Source organism: Balaenoptera ricei, chromosome 16 (genome assembly GCF_028023285.1).
Source record: "Balaenoptera ricei isolate mBalRic1 chromosome 16, mBalRic1.hap2, whole genome shotgun sequence".
Lineage (NCBI taxonomy): Eukaryota > Metazoa > Chordata > Mammalia > Artiodactyla > Balaenopteridae > Balaenoptera > Balaenoptera ricei.
The window spans coordinates 37,531,359-37,549,801 of record NC_082654.1 but is presented as its reverse complement, the minus strand read 5'-3'; the positions used below and the strand labels follow the sequence as shown (position 1 = coordinate 37,549,801).

General features: G+C 43.0%; 2 protein-coding genes across 10 annotated transcripts in view; one reads left to right on the top strand and one right to left on the bottom strand.

The window, feature by feature from the left end:
* The window catches only part of SLC16A12 (solute carrier family 16 member 12), a 92,416-nt gene extending 76,309 nt beyond the window's left edge, over window positions 1-16,107 (bottom strand). For all 3 annotated transcript variants that reach the window (XM_059900945.1, XM_059900946.1, XM_059900947.1), the window contains exon 1: window positions 15,985-16,107. The gene's annotated coding sequence lies outside the window, so the exon portion shown is untranslated. The remainder of the gene's footprint in view (window positions 1-15,984) is intronic.
* Window positions 1-18,443, top strand: part of LOC132351105 (interferon-induced protein with tetratricopeptide repeats 5) — a 165,229-nt gene that overhangs the window by 98,159 nt on the left and 48,627 nt on the right. For 4 of the 7 annotated variants that reach the window (XR_009498087.1, XR_009498088.1, XR_009498089.1 and 1 more), the window contains exons 1-2: window positions 15,580-15,822; window positions 16,656-16,808. The exons of 1 other annotated variant lie outside the window; for it this stretch is intronic. The gene's annotated coding sequence lies outside the window, so the exon portion shown is untranslated. Of the gene's footprint in view, window positions 1-15,579; window positions 15,823-16,099; window positions 16,330-16,655; window positions 16,809-18,443 lie in introns of those variants that run through there. 2 more of the 7 variants (XR_009498090.1, XR_009498086.1) reach the window with 2 other exon arrangements.

Genomic DNA, 18,443 nt, shown 5'->3' with positions numbered 1-18,443 from the left:
CAGCACAGAGAGCCCTCCTTTCTCAAAAGAGTTGGCTGCCAGGACACTCCGTTGCTGCTAAACCTGGGAGTATCTTGGTTCCCAGAGCCCAGCCCTCCAGCAGCCTCACCCAGGTAGGTCCCGGAGAGGACAATGCGTTCCTGAGCCCCACCTCTGCCCTCTCGACAGGCATGCCTGGCTCCTTTAGGTGATCTGTACACGCAGAGGAGGTGGCCAGGGAGCACACCCACCAAGCTGTTAGCAGTGTAAACCTGGAGCATGGGAGAAGAGGGGGTGCGGTGGGGAAGCAGTATGCCCTTTATTCCCTTCTGTAAAGTCTAAATTATTTCAGAGGTGATTTTGAAAATGCAAATCTGGAAAAAGAAACCAAGAAAAGCAAATCTAAAATGTGCAATTTGGACATGGAAAGGTTTGGGTTGAAATCCAGGCTCTCCCATTGACTTGCTGTGTAACCATGTCTCCACTCTCTCCCCACTTCACAGCGTTGTTCCAAACGATTTAGTTGCTGCCGCTGGACTCTCTCCCCATCCCCACCTCCACAGTCCTGGTCACACTGTGTGGTCAGTCTGTTAATGGGTTCTTCCAGCGCGGGGCGGGGGGGGTCCCACTCTTTGCTTTTTCCTAATATCATACATGACACATTAGTGTTTAAAATTACCTGGGGAAACATATAGGCAGAGAACACGATTTATATCATATACGCTCTACTCGAAACTATGACTTTTAAAAATCTGTTTAAGAATAGTGGCAGTTCCTTCCTCTGACTTTCTGTTGCTACATAGCTTCATTCATCAATGTATCTTGTGGGCGGTGGCAAGACCTGGGGAGAAGTATTTTAGGAACTGTTGAAAGAATTACACTGGGTCATACGAAGGAGTCTTTCTACTTCCTCCTCAAAACCGATAACAAATACTCCACGTTCATACTGCATCAACAAAAAAAACAGTATCTCTCACTTCATCTTTCCCATCAATTTACTCACAGAATGTCTAAGAGTATAGCAGAGGTCCCAGCATGAGGGCCAGAACCATGAATAAAAAGCAGATGTGTCTGAAAAACAGGCCTTCAGGGAGTCGATCTGCAAGCAGATCAAGAGGCCTCATGAGCAGAAACTCACACTAAGGGAGGATAAACCAAGATGCACAAGTTGAGTTTCTCCCCTGAACTTGACAACTAATGGGGAAGAATTGACGTAGGCTGGATCTCCTCAAAATCCAGTGTAGGCTAAGCAATTCAAACACTATTTTTATTATAATTGCAAAGGGGGCCTGGGAAAAAGTAAGTTATGTGGTATCAGACAGAACAGTTCAGATTTTCTGGAAATATTTTATGATCCCAGGCATATAAAACAGCAGAATGAAAAAACACGTAATCCCCAAAAACATTACACGTGTGGCATTTTCACCACTCAAAAGCCTTCCATGAACTGATCAGGCAACTCATGTAAAAATTTCAAACTCTCACCCAGCTATTCTCCTTCAAAGAAACTACCATAAGGGTATAAACCAAAACACAGAAAAAGGTCACTCCACAATGATGTTCAAAGCAGGGCAACGTGCAACATCAATAAAAGATGCCCCACACTTAACTGACTTCATTACCTGATAGGTCTCTGGACCGCAAAGCCTCAATACAATACAAATTCAGTCTTGACCTCTTCATGAGGCTCAGATGACACAAAATATACAAGAACCTGAGAAACTTTTGTAAATCCCTTTACTATTTCAAAAGCATAAATATGCAAAAAGCTTATACCTGGGGAAAGAAAGGAACGGTGGAAAGAAAAGCATCACGTGTTCTAAAAGTACACATAGACACAAGTGTTTTGCAAATCTCCAGAGCAGTGAGCCCTGAACTAGTGAGCTTAAGACAATCAGTGGCAGATAACAGAGAAATTGTCAGGGGCCTCACCGCCAGCTGCCACTACTCAGTCACAAAGCCCGAGGAAAGGGCAGTGACCCAACCCTTGCCAATGACTTGAGGAAAAGTCTTTAGGGAGATTCTGGGAAAGGTTTCCTCATTACTAAGGAGATACGAAGACACGGCTTCTCCCCTTCCACTGGGTGTCTCCTATCTCGATATGACCCTTCAAACTATTACCCATCTCGGGACCATGACGGGAGTCAGGCTGAGAATGAAACCAACACAGGGCAGGAACAAAACCAAAAGAATCACAAAGAAACAAACTCAGAGCCAGACATTCTGCTCCTGGACTTCCTACTACACAAAGGAACTCTTTTCCTTACTAGTAAAGTCAGTCCAGGTTAGGGTTTCTGTTCCTTACACCCCAAAACATCCTACCTGATACATTATCTACATGTGCCACTTATGTATCAGACCCAGCTCACATATTTGTTTTCCCTATGCGGTAGCTCCATAACTTCACATGTGGGGATTTCTAAGCTTCCATCAGATGTAATTTTGATTTCCTGAAATCCTAAATGGGCAGAAGAAAAAGGGAGACAGCGGTATGCACAGCTGTACAAAGGGAACACATACTGCTGGTTCCCATCACTCGGCTAACTATAGAAGCAGAGGACAACACAGTGAGTCCCACTGAAGAGTCTCACTGAAGCTTCTGGCCCCTCTCCCATGACCCCCACCCCCATATATCACAACAAAGCTCGACATCTGGAAGCCTGATGATCTTCAGCTGCCTCTCTCTGCCCAGAGAGTGTTGTACTGCACACGATCAGGAGAAAAAGCGAGGAGGGAGAAGGAAGGGGAAGAGGAGATTTCATCAGAGCACGTAGTCTTTTCTTTCCAGGGTGATAATGGCAATTTGGCTAAAACACCCAAAATTGCTTGTGAAATGTACTGTCTTGTCAATTAACACTTCAAATTCTTTTTTTCAAAAATTACAGTGCAAAATAGAAGCTATTCAACTGTTCTTTGACAATGTTCTACTGAGACCATTGAGTGATGTTTATTGCATGCCAGGTATCAGCTAACCTTCTGTATCTTTCCCTAAAACCATAACACACTTGAGTTGCAGCTTTCTGAAGTCTAGACCAGTCCTTGGGGCTTCTCGGCACCATCCTCCCAGGAGAAGCAGGGTCTAGTCAACATCTACCCAACATCTCTGCGGATCACAGCCTTGACCTTGACCTCGACCTCGTGAGATTTACCTCCAATCCACTTGCGTCATGTCCTCCCAAAGCCACACCATCAACCTATCATCACCTGTGCCTACCCTCACTTCTGAAATACAGGGTTGTTGTGAGAATTAAGTATCCCTCTCTAACCCCAACTTTCCAACCTCCCCAAGTCTCCAGCTCCTCAACTTCTATTGCACCTGGTTTTCAACCTCCTTGAACCCTCAGGCCCCTGGTTTCTCCATTTTCTCCCACTCCATCAGCCTGTCCTGCTCTCGTATCTTTCTGCTTAGAGGCTAGAGCTCATGATCCATCACATCAATTGCTCTCTTTCTGGCATCCCCAATCCTTCCAAGCCACCAGTCCCCAACTCCACATCAATCCAAATATCCAAACGTTTCCACTCCTATAAATGGTAAGGCAAGTTTTGCTAGAGCAAATCTTTCAACCTTGCAGATTAATGGCGCGACGCAATCATGATTTCTAACACAGGCTAAGTGCGTGGAGTGACTCAGCACCAATTTGTTGCACCAATTCCACCCACACATTGGTTCCTGGTTCTGCCTCTTAGTAGCTGTACAACCTCAGGCAAGTTGCTTAACTCTCTGTGCTTTAGTTGTCTCATTTGTAAAGTTAGGATAATAATTCCATCTTTACAGAGTTGTTGCAAGAAATTAGTGAGTTAATATATGTGATTTTAACAATGCTTAGAACATAAAAAGTGTCCAAAACTATTGGTGCCAGTTACTATTTTAGAGAGAATTGGGGCCGCTGGATAGGATTTCCCTCTATTTCCTTTCCTTCAGTTATTCTTCGAGTTTATTCACATCCATGTGCATCCTTATTTCTTTTCTGCCTTTCTCAAAGAAAGATGTGTCCATTTATAGTTAATTTTTCTAGTTAATATTCCCCTCCTCTTTTCTATATTTTGAACCCAGACCTTTACACTGGGTCTTCTTTAGCCTATAAATTTACTCAAGTGTCTCTCATCTTGAAAGCAGAAAGGAAGAATGGGAGAAAAGAAAGAAGGGGACATAAGGAGAGAGAAGGGGCGAAAACTACCCTTCAGCCTTGCCACCCTTTCCAACTACCACCAATTACTTTCTTCCCTTCGCACTCCCAGCCTCTTAACAACCTGTCTCCTCACCCCTGTCCTCATTCCCACCACCATGGAATGGAATTTGCCACCTGCCCTCCATACACACCACGCAAGCTATTTTTGACATTATCACCAATGGCTCCTAATTGCCAGTGGTAGCTCTGTCATCCTTAATTAACTGACCTCTCCGTAGCATCTGGCACTGCTGACTTCTCTCTCATTACTGAACTATTTCTCCCCTGAATTTCCATGACAGGAGGCTCTCCTGTTGAGCTTTCCTCCCCTGAGACCTGTGCTTCTTACTTCTTTGGCTAGATCCTTCTTCCTCGGACCACTCATTAGATACTGTCATTTATTCCTTCATTCAACACATGTACTGAACACTTACCGAAGGGCAGGTACCATGACAGCTGCTGGAACCAGCTAAGCAGGGGCAGCTGAAACACAACTCCAGAGGGCACTACTCATGGTGAGACACAACGACTCAGACATCTGAGTGGTCCTTTCTGAAGTCGTGTGTGGCAGTGACACGACTCGGGCCCTGCCCTCACACTTGGTATAGTGAAAAAGAACATGTAACTAGACAATCAGAGGGCAAAAAGAAAGGTCCAGTGACCACGGTAGAATGTGAACACACCCTAGTTACTCTCCACAATTTTTTGATCCATTTCACACTTCACTCTTCACACACTCCCCAGGTAATTACATCCCATCATGTGATTTTAACTGAACCTAGTAGCCGAAGATGCCCAAGTTTTGTATTATTTGCACAGAATATCATATTGCCTACCAAACATCTCTACCACATGCCCTAGAGGGTACCAAGCACCAAAAATATAAATAAAGCAAAAGTCTTACCATGAGGCATTAATCATTTCCCATCTGTACCACTTCAGCAAACCTCCTGGTTAATCACCCTCTTGGACTTTTCTTCAAGCCCCATTAAGAGTTATCTGTTTGAAACACAAGTTAATTTTATCACCAAACCCCCAGTCCTACCCAAATCCCCTGTGTAAAAGCTTTCAAGGATTACTCTTAGCGGCCAAAGCAAAATTGAAGCTCCTTCTGCCTGAGTGTGATACACAAGACGCTAAATGATCTAGCTCCTGCCTCCTCTTCTGGCACCTACACAGCCACATACATACCCTGCACGTCAAACACCCCAAACCACCCTGAAAAACCATGTGGTTCTTTCAATCCACAGTGTCCTTTCCCACCTCATTGCCTTTGTACCTATTGTTCCTGCTGCCTAGAACGCCCTTCCTCTGGTTGCTCACCTCATGAATTTCTACATTTAATTGTTTGACCAATCTAGGCAGAGTTAAGTGCCTCTGGCTCTAAACTCCCATAGAAAGCAGTCACTACTAGGACTTATCACAGTGCAGTGATTCTTTATTGATACACCTGTCTCCCCTAGGATAGTGTAAGCCTTTGGGTAACGACCCTGCCTATTCTCTGTGGGCCTTCAGCATCGGGGGCAGCATCTAGCATGTGCTGGGTACTCAGCCTGGTGAAGAGGTAAACTCACTGAGTTATTTTAACATTGTTTAATCACAGTATTTTTTTAATTAGGGACTTTAAAGGTAATTAATTCTGTTTCATCAAATGTCTCTTCCCCAGAAGAGACTACTCAAGATTATTAAATCTATAAAAGGCTAAACTGAAATTTTACCTTAATATACAGTAACCTGTCTTGGGAACCAAATAGGTATACTATTATGCAAGAATTTATAAAGAAAGCAGAATGGGCCAGGACACTTCAGGACACTTCTGAGATGCCAATTTGGGGGATCAAATGACTCAATGTCATCTGAAATTTTAGTTAGACCTTCATTTCTAATAAAATTAGAATATATGGGACTTCCCTGGTGGTCTAGTGGTTAAGACTCTGCACTCCCAATGGGGCCTGGGTTTGATCCCTGGTCAGGGAACTAGATCCCACATGCCGCAACTAAAGATCCCTCGTGCCACAACTAAGACCTGGTGCAGCCAAATAAATATTTTTTAAAAAATTAGAATATATGGTTGGCTATATTTTATTTTATTTGAATGTGGAAGATAATCAAAGAAGTCAACCTAAAGAAGTGAAAAGGAATAACCCATAGTAGAAGATAATGTAAAAAGAATACATACATTTATATGAATATGTATAACTGAATCACTTTGCTGTACATCTGAAACTAATACAACATTGTAAATCAACTATACTTCAAGAAAAAAATTTTTAAAAGAAGTAAAGAGAAGAGGAAAATGTGTGGGGCTTAATTTTTGATACAATGACCAGTCCCTTTATCATTGGAACACCCTTACTATTAAGTAAAATATTTCTGACAGTATCTTATTTATATCCATTTATTTATTCTTTACCCACATACTTTGACTTTGTCTAAGAATGTTTATGAGTTTTTTAATTAAGTTATCACTGTTGCCTGGTGAGCCTTGTAACTAAAGTTGCCAAACAGCTAGCCAGCATGGAGGGCAGGGTCTGCGTCAATGAAACGAAAGGAAGCTTGGACCCAGGTGGAATGGACCTTACCCCTGGGCTCATTGGGATTACAACTAGAACCTGGCAGTCGCTGCTCTGATTACAAAAGAGAGAACAAAGACATGGGGGAGATATCTGGCTTTTAAAAGTCAAGAAACCACACTACTTCTTAAATCATTTTATGCCAAAAATACCACAATGGCTGTCTACACTGCCAAATCCACTAGCTAACCACTCAAGTTTATCTTCTCATTCTGCACCTCAATACGCGTATGGAAGAAGCCCAATAGTTTTGTGCAGGATATAGGATTTTTGAAGAGTGGGAGAACTTCCTTGGCTGGTTCCCACAGCCTGTGCTCTGACCCTACCAGGCTACCTCACCCACCCACATATACACTCGTGTTCCAGATCTTCCAACAGTTATGCACGAGCATATGTGGGGAAACAGCAAATTAAAATATAAAAAGGAAACATCACTGACCAATGTGTATTGGGTTAATGTGAGTACGGAAGAGGGTACCTGACCTAGCACAGCTACTCCTCGGCATTTTATCTTTGACCCATTACACTCTCTATAAACACTCCCCATGGGTAATTACACTTACACACACACACACACACACACACACACACACAACTTAAACTGAGTCTCTATGCTGATGACTCCCAGTCTATATTTCTTGCCCAGAATATCTAACTGCTCATTTGGTTCTCTCTCCCCACAAGCCTGAAGGATATAAAGTTAGTAAGACCCAAGTCTTCCCATGCTTTTTTCAACACAGATGCACAGTAGCAGCTAGAAATAATTAGGAGCTACCAGAACCACATAAACCAAATTTGGCAGGGAAAGAAAAGCAGAAACTTAGAAACATGTGGCCTAGGCATTTACAAACTTGTTTTCGCCAAGAAATCCTTTGTTCAAATAAAATCTTACTTGGAAACCCAAAATGTGAAATCAAAAATAGCCCACCTGCTCGGGTTGCAGAAAAAAACCACCGAAAGGAACCCTAAGCTGGACGCTGGACTCTTCCCGCCCACATTGTCCCCATGCCCCAGAACAGCCCCCGAGGCCCCTTGAAACTCTCAGAAATCTGCAAAACATAGTTCAAAAACTACTGGTCAAGATCCGTGAAGGTGCTATTTTTAATACAAAAATTAACAGCTTAAGCACAGTTTGGGAAAGCTAACTGGTAACCATGCATGAGAATTTCCATGAGTATTAACAGATGCACACTACATATAAAATAGATAACCAACAAGGACCTACAGTACAGCACAGGGAACTATACTCACTATTTTGTAATAACCTATAAGGGAAAAGAATCTGAAAAAGAATGTGTGTGTGTGTGTGCGCGTGTGTGTGTGTGTATGTATGTATATATATATATATATATATATATATATATATATATATATATATATATATATATATATGTCATTAAAAATAAAGTTGGTTCTAAGTAGTGAGACCTAGATCGGTCTTTTTCAGGTCCTACGTCAACCACCTCGCCACATTTTCTCAAAGACAGTAAATCCCAATGACAAGGAAAAACCTAAAATTAGTCATATTTTGTTTAAGTCACACAAGGCCAAGTTTAAACTGCTATCTTTCTTATATAAAGTCCTATATTTTGAAAATCAATTTGGTACAATTAAATAAAAGGAAAAGTACCCTTTTATTTAAGGATTTATTTTATTTAAGAGGCAAATTTGAGCATTAGGATTAACAACTCAGTCAACTTAAGGAAACACATAATAAATAAGGACATATCTGTAAGTTATTATAGAGGAAACACATTGTTGTACAGGAAAACCCCAACTTACTGTCCTCAAGAAACAGACCTATATGACACCACAATCACCAAAAACATGAAACAAGGTGGGCAACTGATTGGTTGGTTGACTGTCATGATACCAAATTTGGTTGCTTTGGTTACTTTGACACTGTACACACATAAGCTCAGTGAATCTCACGGGGGGGGAAAATCAGTGGAAATTCACTTAACCATTAGAAAAGCTTCCCATTTGCTTAGTGGACACTGTATAGAGAAATTACAAAAATCCAATATCATGTTTAATTTTTCCATCATAAAAAGACACTATAACAGCGATTTGTTTCAATAACATTTATTCTGAAAAAGCATAAAATGATTAAGTATTGTATAGATTGGTGGCCCTCACCCCTGGCTGCACATGAGATTCACCAGGGGAGCTTTCAAAATTCCTGATGCCCTGGATCCATCCCAGAGCTACTGAATCAGAATTTCTGAGGGTGGCTTTTGGCACCAATAGTTTCTTTTCCTTCCCCAGGTTATTCTAATGTGTCACCAGGCTTGAGAGCCATTGATATAGTCTTGCATCAACTGATCAACTCAGTTGTCAAACACCAACACGAACAAACCATTCCTTTTTTTTTTTTTTAATCTTAAATTTATTTATTTATTTATTTATTTTTGGCTGTGTTGGGTCTTCGTTTCTGTGCGAGGGCTTTCTCTAGTTGCGGCGAGCGGGGGCCACTCTTCATCGCGGTGCGCGGGCCTCTCACTATCCGTGTCCTCTCTTGTTGCGCAGCACAGACTCCAGACGCGCAGGGTCAGTAGTTGTGGCTCACGGGCCCAGTTGCTCCGCGGCATGTGGGATCTTCCCAGACCAGGGCTCGAACCCGTGTCCCCTGCCTTAGCAGGCAGACTCTCAACCACTGCGCCATCAGGGAAGCCCACCATTCCTTTTTGATGGCAGTGATGCCTGTGAATTGGGCTCCCCTGGCTCGTGACTAGTTAATAATGATGGGTGAGGCTGCTTTCTGCTAGTTGTCTGGTTGACCCATATCTGACCGAAGAGGCTGCACTCTCTTCTCCTTTAAAGCAGATCTAACTTTGTTGTGAGTGTGGGTTAGGGGTTTTTTTCTTTTTTTGGTCGTTCCTTCATGGGCTGTGAATGTCACTGTTTTGATACAGGTTTAGAGAACTGAAATTGCTATTTCAAGAAATACAACTGGTTTTGGTAGATAAATATGAGCTTACTTCCATGGAAAGTATTTCATCAAAAAAAAGTAGAATTACAAAATAAGTAATTGTGGCCTTAAATCTGTAATATGTTAAGTAAACCAGAAAATGGTGAATAGTGCTCAGAAATATTTTGAAATTTATAAAGTCTACAAGTGTTTACGTATTGGTAGAGTTAAGATTTTATGTTGCTACTTTGTTTACATATATGAACCAGGGAGCCAAAGGACAGTTTGGGGAAAAATGGGTTGTGATTTTTATGGTGATTTAGAAGACTGAAAACTAGGTTCCGGCCTCCTCTATAATCATAAGGGACTAATATTACATCCATAAGAGAGGCTCATAAACATGGAATTTCTCTCCAGAGCCAGAGAAATGAGCTATTTTCAAGATATGCTAGGGTACCCTAAGAAGTTGAAACATTAAAAGCTCTCTTAACTGAAGCAATCAGAAGTCAGTAAAAGCAGAGGGTCAAAAAGTTGATACATCATGTTTCAAACATTTTATTTCAATTTTAGTCACATAAATAAAAGTAAAATCATTCACTAATCTTTGGGTGCCAGGTCATGACTGCAGTTCTGTGTTGCCTTTATTGGTTAAACCTCGCCCAGATTTCCTCCTTCCATTTCTTAAATGCACTTGTACCTTAAAGGCACTTGTGAAAAAACCTGAGGGCAAAATCTCCCTAGTTTTTTTTTACTATAGTTTCCAATCTTTTATAGCTCTGTATTCCATACCTGGGGAGCAGTAGTTTGTTGATTTTTTTAAAATTTAGCCTTTTAAAATATATAATTCAGTGGTTTTTAGTACCATCACAATGTTGTAAAACCAAGACTACTGTCTAATTCCAGAACCCAGCCATCACCTCAAAAAGAAACCCTGTACCTACTGCCATTCACTCTCAATTCCCCCTACCCCATACCCTGGCAACCACAAATCTATATTTTGTCTCTATGTGTTTGCCTATTGTGGATATTTCATACAAATGGAATCACAATGTGTGGTCTTTTGTCTGGTTTCTCTCACTTAACATGTGTTCATGGTTCATCCAGGTTGTAGCTGTTGATATTGTTTTTTAATATGGCTTATTTTTACGAGTCTATATGGCAATCAACTTTGTTTTCATAGAAATAGCATTCCTTTTTGGCACTCCCTTTATATCAGTTTATGTAATATTTAATTAAATTGCGAAATTACAAGAGCAAGTATTAATAAAATAAACAAGACTGTGACCAAACACCACAGTAAGCGTGCACCTGAGCTGATAAAAGCAAAGTACACCCATTTATTATGATGACAGTTATTTACCACAGTGGTCTCTGAGCTCTGAGCAACAACGGGTTCGTGTTTCAGAGGGAAAAGAGAGCACCGGTTAAGCCCATGAGCCGTTTTAGTGTTGGTGGATACTCTATTACCTAGGACAGAGCGGTATGCATGCAGAGGGTGTAGAGGTGATAAGTGTCTATTAGACAACCCAACACAACCTCAACTGTCCCCAAAAGGAAGTCTTCTATATGTCTACTTCTTCAAAAGAGGCAAGGATATGTTCCCATAAAGATAGGTATAGCCTCCTGCCTTTATAAAAGCTTTACCGTCCTACTCATCTTTCGAGAATCAGCTCAAACGTGTCCTGCTCTATAAATTCTTCCCTAAGCCTTGACTCCTCAGAGTGCCTACATGCTCTCTCTCCTTCAATTTCCAACATACTTATCTATCTCTTACAGTGGTTATAACTGGTATTATATAGCTAGTTACACAATGTATTTTCTTCCGTATGAGGCTGTAGGCTGCTTGTGTTTTTATATCTCCTACAGCCACCAGCACAGGAAAAGAGGGGCTCGGGACACAACCTTTGCACAAATCTGTAATAAGAAGTTCAAGAAATATTTATTAAGTAAATAAAGAATGAGCACATTGATTAAATAATTAAGTAAATGTGTGTAACTTCCTACCTGGCTATAGAGCAATGCACCTCTTTCTTCAATGTGCAGTAAGGAAGGGGGATGAGAATCTGATGGGGCAGAGTGGTAGGCAAAGGAAGAAAATCAACTCCTCTGGGTGCCTAGCAGCTATCAGAAATCATGACTCTCCTCCAAGTGTTTAACAGAAATCACTTGCAAATAGGACACTGTTAGATAATGACACTTCCTGATGTCCTTTGATGTAGAACAAATTAAAAACAGAGAAAAATCTGTGTACTCAAAACATCCCATTGTCTTCAAGTGTGGATTTGGTTTTTCTCAATTAAATTATTATACCACGTGAATGGGTTTTTAGATATCCTAGAAACGTACTCATAAGAACATAGCTTCCAAATTGGCGATTTTTAAAAGCAAAGCCATGGGTTAGGTAAGGAATGCATAAACAACCCCCAAAGCGGCACTGAATACTTTTTTTTGGCCGTATACGACTGAAAAACTGCCAAGTTCATTTTGATAAGCCTTTGTTAAAAACAATAAACATGCCTGAGCTTGCAAACCATGCCGTTTTGAAGAAAAAGCAATTGAGAAAATTAGAAAATGCTTAAAACTGCGATGTCTGATTAAAAAGAAAAACCTCTGTGGTAACGGATTTACCAATAAGTCACAACACTGTGTCTCCTATTAATATGGAGCAGGGGACAAAATGTAAAGTGAGACAAAATAAAAGCAGAACACCATCTTCATAAATAAATAAGAAGCTACATCTTAAAACTAATACAATTACAGTCCGCAACACTGACACAGGGGCACCAACACGATTGAGAAAACTAATCCTCCCATGCTTCATTAAGTTCAATGTCACCACAATGATGTCCTTGCATTAAAGGAAGTGTAATTTCAGGGACTCCGAATGAACATACATAAAATAACCAAGTGCGGGAATTTCTATTCACATAGAGTTCACGTGTGTCAGTTCATAAAAGTTAAAGTAACTTTAACTGAATTTATTTCTGTGTTTGTTTTTCACTGATTATAAAATCAGCAGAATCACAGTATTGGAAGGAAGATAATTTGGAATATTTACATTCATTTCCCAACTTTAGGCAAAATTGAAATTCTCTTCTATCTGCCAAACAAAATCCTGGAAAAATTCTAATGAATTAATTGTAACTTGAGGTCCACAGGAACAAAGTTCTCTGTTTTGTTCACTGACATACCTCAAGTGCCCAGAACAGCACTGGGCACATAGTAGGCACTCAATAAGTACCTATTAAATGAAAGTAAATTGAAAGACATAAAAAATGTGCAATGTAATGCTAAAATGCTAAATAAGTCTGTTTAAAATTCCTTTCTCAGCTCTGTTATAGGTTATGGTGTTAATCATAACACACATATTGTCCTCATATAAGCCACTTTTCTCAAGCCGGCTCCAAAGTCACAAATCACACTTTTAACTCTAACCAATCACCACCACAGGGAGGTAAGAATCGGAAAAGACTCCAAAGAGAGATGAGGGTAAATTTCATCCATATGTTTTGATTTATTACTTTTCTTCTCCTGGAAGTTCATCTGGGTTGTATCTGCATATTCATCTTTGTATTATTATTTGAAGACATGTATTTAAGAATGTGTTATTTAAAATTCAGGGTTTGTATTTTTTAAAATTATACTACAAAGGTGGTTTGACTAAATCAACCTCTCACCTATTTCAGAATCCCACCAGTTTAAATAAATAAATAAATAAATAAGAACAGGAAAATGACATGATTAGGTGATTCTAGTCATCATTTTTGCTCAAAATGCCTGGAAGCAATATGCTTTGAAAATTGAACGGAGTTGGAAGGAGAGGGCCTGGATTCTGGTGCTGGCTCCATCACCAAAGAGCTTAACCAATCCTTGCTAACAGGAAACTGAGCTTCCCAGGCTGTAAGGTGAAGAGTTTGACAAGATGACCTCTAAAAAACTGTACAGTTTCCAAGATCCTGTGATTATAAGTGACCAAATCCAGTCACTTAATTACTATTCCTTGGGAGGGTCAGACACCATTGGCTTAGTTTGACATGACATTTATAGGGGGAGAGGGGAGCAAACTATGCAGGGGCAGTTGATTTTAAAAGCTAGTGATCTCGGGGGACTTCCCTGGTGGCGCAGTGGTTAAGAATCCACCTGCCAATGCAGGGGACATGGGTTCAAGCCCTGGTCCGGTAAGATCCCACATGCTGCGGAGCAACAAAGCCCGTGCACCACAACTACTGAGCCCGTGTGCCACAACTACTGAAGCCCGAGCGTGCCTAGAGCCCGTGCTCCGCAACAAGAGAAGCCACCGCAAGAAGCCCACACACCGCAAAGAGTAGCCCCTGCTCACGCCAGCCAGCAATGAAGACCCAACACAGCCAAAAAAAAAAAAAGCTAGTGATCTCCGATACCCTTGGACATAATGTGTTTCTAAATTTGGAGGATCTGAAGACTTTCCTCCAGGGTTAAGCTGACTGGGCCACCAGAGTGCCCAGCTCTCAGCAAAGAAAAGGTAAGATAAACTAGAGTCCCTTCAAGAATGGAAGGGTTGCACTACTGGGCATATACCCTGAGAAAACCATAATTCAAAAAGAGTCATGTACCACAATGTTCATTGCAGCTCTATTTACAATAGCCAGGACATGGAAGCAACCTAAGTGTCCACTGACAGATGAATGGATAAAGAAGATGTGGCACATATATACAATGGAATATTACTCAGCCATAAAAAGGAACGAAATTGAGTTATTTGTAGTGAGGTGGATGGACCTAGAGACTGTCATACAGAGTGAAGTAAGTCAGAAAGAGAAAAACAAATACCGTATGCTAACACATATATATGGAATCTAAAAAAAAAAAAAAAGGGTTCTGAAGAACATAGGGGCAGGACAGGAATAAAGACACAGACGTAGAGAATGGACTTGAGGACACAGGGAGTGGGAAGGGTAAGCTGGGACGAAGTATGAGAGAGTGGCATGGACATATATACATTACCAAGGGTAAAACAGATAGCTAGTGGGAAGCAGCCGCATAGCACAGGGAGATCAGCTCTGTGCTTTGTGTCCACCTAGAGGCGTTGGGTAGGGAGACAAGAGGGAGGAGATATGCGGATGTATGTATATGTATAGCTGATGCACTTTTTTTTTTTTTTTCAAAATGCAGAGAAGATTTATTTCGTACAAGAGCATAAAAGACATAAACAGAAGACTCGTGTGTGTGTGTGTGTGTGTGTTTTCTGGAAGTGGGGTTCATGGATGTCAGGCCTGGAAATATGTGAGGTAGGAAGTGACGAGACAAGCCAGGCCCGTGAGATCAGGTGGGCAAGCCTAGCACCTGAGGTTTTAGCCAAAGAAGGTGGCCTAGTGATCAAGGGACACCCGTGGTGAGCGTGACCCCAGGGCAGTGGTCCTGGTTGTGATTCACTTTGTTAAACAGCAGAAACTAATACACCAGTGTAAAGCAATTATACTACAACAAAGATGTTAAAAAAAAAAGAAAAAGAAAAAGAATGTAAGTGTTGAACCAGTGCCCTGGCAGGTCCCATCCAACTCAACACTAAAAAAAAAAGAAAAAAAAGAAAAACAATAGTTACAAGAGATTCCGAATGCTGAGTTGTGAAAGCCGAAGGCTAACCAAAGAGCCCCAGGACTTACTGGAATCGTGCTTTTAAATTTTGCTTCAAACACTTTCCCCTGAATCTGCACTACAGGTATCACTGATTTTCTGTGAGGACAAGAGGCAACTAAGAAATTAAGTCAATTGAAGGTTGTGAGTATTATTACCTGAGGATGAGGGGAGATTCAAAATAAAGAAATAAATAAGATACACTGGAAACAGAATCCAGAAGAAAGGCGGTCTCTCTTGCACGAGAAGTCTGCATTTGGAAAACACAGGAGATGGGGATCAAAGCCGCTCCCTCTCCAGCCACCTGCCCAGAAACTGCCCGAGCGCCGGCCCAGCACCGTCGGGGCAAGCGGGCACGTGTCTCTCCTCTAAACCAACGGGCGCTCCGAGGGACCGGGTTACGGCGGCGGGCTCCCCGCGCGTCTCACCAGGCGCTGGGGCGGCGGAGAGCCAAGGGAGAGCCCTCCGCCACCTCCGCCCAGCCCAGCCCTAGAGCCCGCCGCCGCGCCGCGAAGGATGCCCGGGTCTCCTGAGCCGCCGCGTCCTCAGCACGGCCGAGCGGGAGATAGGACAGAAGGTGAGCCAGGTGGCTCCCGGGCCCGAGCGCTGGGGATCCCGGCGCCAGAGCGACCGGCGGGAGACTGCGCCCCAGCAGCCCGGCGGGCCAGCCTCCAGCCCTCCGCAGCCCGCCCAGACCCCGCTCTCCGCCTGCCCCCGCCGGGCCCCGCTGCGTGCTCACCTCGCGTGGACCTCTGCAGCCCGGACGGCCGCGCGCGCGGACATACCCCCGGGGCGCGCCCGCGGTGCCGCGTCCCCGCGCGGTGGCCCCTTCCGGGGCCCCAGGCGCCGCGGTCCGCGCGTCTGAGGCGCGGGGAGCGGACGGGGCGGAGGCGCCGGCGGTGCTGCGGCCGGTGCCCCGCGGGCAGCGCGGGAGGCGGAGAGCGTGGCGGGGAAAATCCCGGCGCTCGGCCTCCGAAAAGCACCAGCAAGTTCAGCGTCCCGAGCTCTGCCGTGGACTCTCTGGCCGGCGGGTGAATGGGATTTATCCCCGAGATCCGCTCTACGTGCCGCGGCTTGGCGAGGGGTGAGGGGCGCGCGGGAGGAGGGCCGCCTCGCGGTTATGTAATGGATCGGCCCGCCGTGACCCGAGCCAGCTCGCTCTGGGACGGCCCGACCCTCCCCGGCAACTGCAGAGCGTGACCCTGACCTAGGCAAGCAGAGGGGGCCGGGTGTTCTCAAAAAGAACTTTCCCCTGCAGGCTCAAAGAGCAAAAAGCCCTGCAAGAGGAATCCAAGGACTCCCTTAGGTGTATCTGGCAGGGATCTGGACTCTGCCATACAACCCGTCCCATTTCACAGCGCAGGGAACTGAGGCCCCCAAAGTGTTTAAAACGCTCTTTCTTATTGTTAGATGGACCTAGATTCAACTCTCCTGAAAAGCTCGTGACCTTAGGCAAGTTACTTAAATCTCCGAGCCTTTCTTCACCTATAAAACGACGATAATAATAGCGTCCACTTCCTGTGCTTGCTGAAGAGGACAAAATGAATGCGACGCAGGAGTCCGGTACGTACGTACGTAACACACCCCCAGTAAAATTACGGCTGCTGCTTGTGCTGAGGTTCGCCCAACTCTCCAAACGTCGCCCTAAAGTCGGCTGTCTCACTGGCCTAAGGAGCTGCCCGAAGGACCTTCCTGTAAATTATGCTCCCTGTCAGAAGCAAAGTCTCCGAACTGACTAGGTCTGATTCCAATTTCTTGGGTTCTACATCCTTTTGCTACTCAACAGCATCGTCACCTGGGACGTTGCTAGAGATGCAAAATCACAGGGCCAACCCCAGAGCCGTTTAACAAGAATCCCTAGGTGATTTAGTCGGTTGTACTTCAAAGTTTCAGAGTGAGTAAGACTTTTTGGAAAATTTGAGAAGGGGGCTAGAAAGTTATGGCGCAGTGGCTACACAATACCTTAGGGTATTTTAAAAATAGACTGCTAAAGACCTTCCTCATTTTACCCTCTCGCTATTTTGTCTCTTTACCCCCTCCCCAGTTTCCTGCTCTTTGACTATAAAATCTGGATTGAGCTCCTCTTTTCACCTGCAAAAAGCTCTGGGTTACACCTAAGTAATGATTAGTGAAGCTACCTCTAAAACACACAGAAGAATTAGCAAATACGAATTGTAAAAGAACTCATTAGCATTGAAAATGTACTTAAAATGTTGAAGCAGCTGCGAGTCCTGAGCTTTCATCTGTGAAGGTCTTTAGGTTAAAGACTTGAATACTTTTGCAGTTCAGAAAAATACTTCTCTTAGTTAAACATTGCTTTGGGTGGTCAAGAAGACCCATTTTCCACTTAAATAATGTAGGACAACCAGTTATTTATTTTTTCTTCGTTTTTCTTTTTATTCTTTTTTAACATCTTTATTGGAGTATAATTGTTTTACAATGGTGTGTTAGTCCCTGCTTTATAACAAAGTGAATCAGCTATACATATACATACATCCCCATATCTCCTCCCTCTTGCATCTCCCTCCCATCCTCCCTATCCCACCCCTCTAGGTGGTCACAAAGCACCAAGCTAATCTCCCTGTGCTATGCGGCTGCTTCCCATTAGCTATCTATTTTACTTTTGGTAGTGTATATATGTCCACGCCACTCTCTACTTCATCCCAGCTTACCCTTCCCACTCCCCGTGTCCTCAAGTCCATTCTCTACGTCTGCGTCTTTATTCCTGTCCTGCTCCTAGGTTCTTCATATCCTTTTTTTTTTTTTTTAGGCCCATCCACCTCACTACAAATGACTCAATTTTGTTTCTTTTTATGGCTGAGTAATATTCCATTGTATATATGTGCCACATCTTCTTTATCCATTCATCTGTTGATGGACACTTACGTTGCTTCCATGTCCTGGCGATTGTAAAGAGAGCTGCAATGAACATTGTGGTAGATGACAATTTTTGAATTATGGTTTTCTCAGGGTATATGCCCAGTAGTGGGATGGCTGGGTCGTATGGTAGTTCTATTTTTAGTGTTTTAAGGAAACTCCATACTGTTCTCCATAGTGGCTGTATAAGTTTACATTCCCACCAACAGTGCAAGAGGGTTCCCTTTTCTCCACACCCTCTGCAGCATTTATTGCTTGTAGATTTTTTGATGATGGCCATTCTGACTGGTGTGAGGTGATACCTCATTGTAGTTTTGATTT